Here is a 6,551-nt window from a genome sequence, read left to right on the forward strand (position 1 = left end):
GACTTCCTGATCACTCTCCAGGTTATCACTTGAAAAAAATTTCATTAAAACTATCAACTTTTAAACTCTTCTATATTAAACTTTGGTACATAACACTACTTCAGCTTACATGTAGAAAATTGTTAGGGAGTGAAATCAGTTATTGGAAACCCAGACTCCAAAAAGTGTGTGCTCTAGAAAGAAGTGGGGAAAATGCACTGTCTAACCTGGGTCTTTCTTCAGAGAAAGCTGTGTATGAAGATGGATTTGTGGCTGTACATTCATATTTGTGGATATTTCATTTATGCATATTTTTGTTCATTATCTAAATTGTGCACTTAATCATATTTTTAAGTAATACTATTCTTTGGCCACCTCATGTGATGAGTTGACTTATTGGGAAAGACTGATGCTGGGAGGGGTTGGGGGCAGGAGGAAAAGGGGACGACAGAGGATGAGATGGCTGGATGGCATCACCGACTCAATGGACGTGAGTTTGAGTGAACTCCAGGAGTTGGTGATGGACAGGGAGGCCTGGTGTGCTGCGATTCATGGGGTCTCAGAGTCAGACACGACTGAGAGACTGAACTGAACTGATTCTAGTTCAAGAAAGACTTTTTTGATTCTTAAGACTTTATGGTGTGCTTGCTTAGGCATCACATATACTAAAATTGGAACGATACAGAGAAGATTAACATGGCCCCTGGACAAGGTGACAGGCAGATTTGTGAAACATTCTGTATTTTAAAATGTGCATCAACAGAAGAGTGCTTCCCTCGTGGCTCAGACAATAAATAATCTGTCTACAGTGCAGGAGACCTGAGTTTGATCCCTGGGTCAGGAAGATCCCCTGGAGAAGGGAATGGCAACCCACTCCCACTCCAGTACTCTTGCTTGGATAATTCCATGGACAGAGGAGTGTGGTGGGCTACAGTCCATGGGGTTGCAAAAAGTTGGACATGATTAAGCACATCAGCATTTACAGCCTGGACACCATAATGTCCTCCTTATGAATATTTTGAACACAGGAATCACAGGGACAAAAGTTGCTGCTCACTCTGTGGGGAAACTCTGCTGAGAGCTTGAGTCCAAAAGGACGATGGAGCTCCTGATGGTTGCAAAGAATGAAATTCTCCTGTTCGAAGCCTGAAGGAGCCAGTATATGTACAGAATATTCCCCTTTCTCTGTCTCCCCCACTCCATTTGGCTGGTTGTCAATACAAGAAGCTTTGCCCACTCTAAATATGCTGGCTAGATCAATAATTGAAATGAATGTGCTGCTTCTAATGTAATAAAATTAATAACAGACAAATTACTCAGTATCGATTCTCAATTTCCTTATGTTAGACCATTTCCATATGAACGCTTGTTTCAGGAGAGTTAATATGGACCCATAGCCAATTCTGAAATGTAGCTTTACATACACAGGTGTGCCTGCCTATGTGTATATATACACGTTTGTGTGTATGCATGTGCCTAAGTATGTACATATATGTAAAAACATATGCTTTAGATATATTTTATTTATTTTTCTTCAATGGTTCCTCAAAGAAGGGGCTGATTGTTGTTCAGTCGCCAAGTCATGTCCAACTCTTTGTGATCCCATAGACTGAAGCATGCCAGGCTCCTCTGGCCTCCACTATCTCCTGGAGTTTGCTCAAATTCATGTCCATGAAGTCGGTGATGCTAGCTAACCATCTCATTCTGTGCCGCCCCATTCTCCTTTTCTGATTATGGGAAAACAATCACCTGGCTCTCCCTGCCTTGAGATGCTTGTTGTGTATGAGGTTAGATGTTCCTGCATTTTCTGAGCCAAAAGAACAATCAGAGTACATTCTCAGGATGTAAACTCAGGGACATGCCTAGACAATGTGAGGACGCTGCTTGTCACTGTGCTGATCTGACCACACATGAGAACTCCTTAGTCACATGATGCAAAGAGGGTGCGGATACACTTGCTGTGTAAGAGGAGAGCAACCAGAGGAGGGACAAAGCCCAGTGCTCTGCTTCTAGGACTGCCAGGAACACACCTGCAATGAAGAGTTCAATTACTAATTGTTGCAGCAAGACAGGGGTTCCCTGGTGGCTCAGGTAATAAAGAATCTACCTGAAATGCAGGATACCTGCATGTTTGATCCCTGGGTTGGGAAGATCCCCTGGAGGAGAAATGGCAACCCACTCTAGGATTCTGGGAAATCCCATGGACAGAGGAGCCTGGTGGGCTATAGTCAGTGGGGTTGCAAAGAGTTGGACACCATTGCATGATTAACACTTTCACAGCAAGGCAGGACACACACAGGGGTCTCTCAGCAGGAGGGAGGAAAACTGGGTTCTGTTGGGGACCACATGCTCTTAGAAACAGACCCTTTCCCAGTCAAGCTCCAGATGAGACCCCTTAGTTGTGACCTTGTGAAAGTCCCTGCTTCAGCTACAATGTGCTGCACTTCAGCTACTGTGGCTTTTTAAAGCGACTCCATATTTCCTCCTATAACTTATAGCAGATTTCTACTTAGTACCTTAAGATATTTAAAGAAATGCTTTATATGTGAACCTGTGATAACCATCCAGTCTGATGCTCTGGAAGGAAGATAGGGAATATAAAGAAAAAGGCATTATTTATTTCATAAATATTTCCCTTTCACCTGTTAAATGTTACAGTAGAGTTGAAGAAAGAAAAGACCAAACTAGGACTGTTTGGGAATTCTTTCCCTTAAAATGAGTGTCACTGCCTCTTAGCGTGGGGTCACTAGATTTAATCCCCCAAGAAAAAGTTTTCCAGATATATCAGAACAGATGCTTTTTAAAAACTTTATGTTTGGAGACAGTATAATAAATATGTATGAAGGTAGGACGTTTGACTGACACTGAGTTCAGTCTTTCGCCCTCTTTGTTTACTGGTAGTCATTGTTCTTTTTCTCTGATGCTTTACTTGATTGAACTAAACCAGAAAACTATAAGCAATTTTTTTTAAAAAAAACACTGGGCACATTTCATCTTCACTGTCTTCCACAGGTTTGTTTGTCTTGCTGTGACCTTGAGTAGAAGAAAACATTTCCATTTATCAAGTAGGAGGTGACGAAGTCATTCAAGGGTTACATTCTCAGGGAAAAAGTGCCATTTATGTTGTATGACTGGAAAATAGATGTCTCAAAGTATTTTATTACCTGTGATTTCCTGCTAATTAAAAGAAACATTAATCTGCTGTAGTTCAATGGTAAAAATTCACTTTTGTGCATGTTTGATGGTGATGAGTAGAAGCATATTTTGATCATGACACTTCATATTGAATTTAAATACTATTCTTCTCCAAGGGTGCTGAATCATGCCCTTCTCTGTAGGCATGAAGCTTTCTGTAAGTAGGAATTCTTATTAAATCATTTTCTTCCCTCCACTCATACTGGTCTGTGCATTTATTCCATCCCAGGGACAATTGCTGTTGAAGTTGACAGGTCCTGAGGCAGATTGGCGAAGCAGCCTTTTGTTTCTGTCCTAACAATTGCATTTCCTTTGAATGAACTATTTTGCCAGGCACTCTACTCTGAAGGACCTAATCAGTTTGCAGCAGGTGTTAATGTCCACTGGAATACTTCACTAGACAGGAGTGGAGAGTGAAGTCAGACTACTCTAGTTGAACTTCCAATGGAGAAAATGGAGAAAATGCAGAAAATGCAGGGAAGCCATTTCCTTCCAGCTCTGAGAACCTTCCTTCCAGTTCTGTGAACTCAAGTGAAATAAATAAATCCTGAATGTTAGTCAACAAAGTGAAGTATCTGCCTCAAAGCATTACAGTTCTGGTTAATTCAACAAGATATCTTCCCAAGATCTTCCACAGGTAACATTCCACAGGTGCTTGATTTTCACTCCAGCATATTTTGTAAATATGATTTACCTAGAAACAGACGTTTCACTATGCACATTCGCTTTCTGCTGCACTTTCTGAGTCCAGTGTTGCTTGGCTTTCTCTCAGCCTTGTCTTTCCCCTCAAGAGCAGACTGAAGCCTCAGAAGCCAGTCTGCTAGCATCTGGAGAAGAGTGATGGATCACTGTAGGCTTGTGCCACTCACACGGGGAAGGGTCCACGGAGTGTCTTACTTTCCAAGGAAACATTAACTTGCCAGCTGATCTTTACCTTCCTTGGGGATGTGGGATTTGTTTGTTTGGTTAATGTTTATAGATTCAGATGAGTGCATTTCTTACAGCTACATTTGTCACTCCCTGTTTGAATTAACGCTTTAATTTTGTTTGTTTGTCTTCAGTTATTAGGCTAAACCTCAGTGCCTTCAGGAACCCCTCTGCATATCCCACTGTTACTTTAATGTTGATGAAGAGGTCATTGCATCTCATTGATTGCTTCTCCCTGGCTTCCTCCACGTCAGGAAAGGGCACAGATGGGAGCCTTCAGCTCATTAGAGGCAGTGCTTTGAGACCTCATCAATCTAGTCTATTTTTACTTTAGAGATGCCATAAGAATTTCTGCCCCAGAGAGGCTACGTTTATAGCTTTGCAATTGCGTCTGCACCCAGGTGAGACACTTCTAAGTTAGCGAGACGGAACCGGGGAAACAGACAGTCTTTGTGGGATGAACAGGATAGCTTGAGGCACCAGTAAGAATCAGACAGTAGATTTATAGCCTGCCTACAGTTATTTAAGAATACACACACAGCTCAGACAGATCGATATTCTTGAAACACAAGCTAGTGAGTGTTTTCTCTGCTCAAAATGGAGGCTAGATTAATGGAGAGCCCGCTACGTCCAAATTTAATCTCCTCAAGGCAATTAAAGCAATTTTGTGTTTCCTACTTTAGTGCTCCCCTGAACCGACAGCATCTGGACAACTTTAATTACCGTTTCGATTCAGTAAAAATGCACAAAAATGGCAGGTTTGGGGACTAAGTGACTTTTTTCCCTACTGTTTTCCTGATTTCTTGACTGTGGGGTTTTGGCTTCTTATCTGTTCTTGCTGGGGGAGGTAACTGCATTTAAGGCTGCATGTGCTCCCAGGAGTGTGGACACGAGGACCCTGAGGGATGGTCACTGCGGGGAAGCTGGGACCGTGGATGTTGGGGTGTTTGAACTCTGCAACATGGTCAGTGGATTCTCTTCCACACCCTCCACTCGACTCAGATCCTCTCTCTCAGTGTCACCTCCCAACCAGAGCTTCTCTGCCGTTTCTCTTCTTTTCCATTTAGGTCACCGCAGAGCACTGTAGAGTACCCTGCATTGTACAGTAGATTCTCATTAATTGTCTATTTTATATATATAGTGTCAATAGTGTATATGTCTTAATTCCAGTCTCCCAACTCATCCCACCCCCATTCCTCCTTTGGTATTCAAAAGCTTGTTCTCTATATCTGTAAGTTTATTTCTCCTTTACAAATAAGTTCATCTGTACCATTTTTTCTAGACATCACATATATGCCTTAATGTATGATATTTTTCTTTTTGCATGTTATTAAATTCAAAAACTGTTCAACATCCAACACAGCTGACAAGCATGTATGTATTTATGTGACAGTAAATTCAAACCTTTAAATTCCCAATAATGTTTAACGCAAGAATGTAAACTATCTGATGATATATTTCCTTGTGGCCATTTTACAACTTTATGTACACATCAGAATTGCCTTTATTCATTAAAAATTAATGAGATACTGGCTAGATAGAAGGCGTGTTATTCTTGGCTCTTTGACATTTAAGGACCTTCTTTAAATTCAGGAAGTACTTTTCTTTCCTTTGAAGCCTCATCGTCTGTCAATGGCTTTTGACATCCTGTTCTCTAGTCATACATGACTGTATATCATTCATTTTTATTTCTATCTGCTTCTCCTAAATTCTCTGTCTTGAATTCCTGCACATTTTTAAGCGTGGAAAATTTCAAGTCTGGAGCAAAAATCACTTCCTCTGTCGGACGGTCCTCAGCTTCTCTCCAGGGATAAATTGCCTGTGTTCTGTGCAGGAGCTGTTCATTCTTTTAGTGTAACAGAACAGCAGGTGTGCTCTGGAGTCATGCCTGGATTTGAGTCTCTGTATTATCCCTTATTAGCTGTTTGATACTGAGCCAATTACAAAACCTTCTAAGTCTTGTTTCCTCATATGTGACATGGAGCTAATAATTTTATATTTAATATTTTATAGCATTGGTGTGAAAATTAAATGAGATAATATATGTGGATTATTTATTTTATCTCTCAACATACTATGTGTATTTGGTATGTTCTCGTTGTTGTTATTTATTACATTGGAATATAGTTAATGATGTTTCTTCGGTATCCTCCCGAGATTAAGAATTCTTTGGGGAGGGGACCATTTCTTATTCAATTAGTCTTAATCTTTATCCAACACATAATCTTGCACATAGTTGGATGGTAGATGTTCAGGAGATTTTTTCCAAATAACTTATTTAACAAACAACTTCTTTGCTGGTAATAACTGTTTTAGTCAACTTAGACCATTATTTTACTAAAATAAAATTTACATTTATAATTTAATTATTTTATAATTGCTAAATTTATAATTTAATTAAACTTATTTTGACTTTAAATTTATTAATTTATTAAAATAATTTTTATTGG

General features: G+C 40.0%; 1 non-coding gene across 1 annotated transcript; it reads left to right on the top strand.

The window, feature by feature from the left end:
- The first annotated feature begins 620 nt into the window (after positions 1-620).
- Positions 621-726, top strand: LOC128057025 (U6 spliceosomal RNA). Its single transcript, XR_008200221.1, has one exon. It is a non-coding gene; the product is annotated as a U6 spliceosomal RNA (small nuclear RNA).
- Positions 727-6,551: the final 5,825 nt, after the last annotated feature.

This window comes from Budorcas taxicolor, chromosome 11 (genome assembly GCF_023091745.1).
Source record: "Budorcas taxicolor isolate Tak-1 chromosome 11, Takin1.1, whole genome shotgun sequence".
Taxonomy (NCBI): Eukaryota; Metazoa; Chordata; class Mammalia; order Artiodactyla; family Bovidae; genus Budorcas; species Budorcas taxicolor.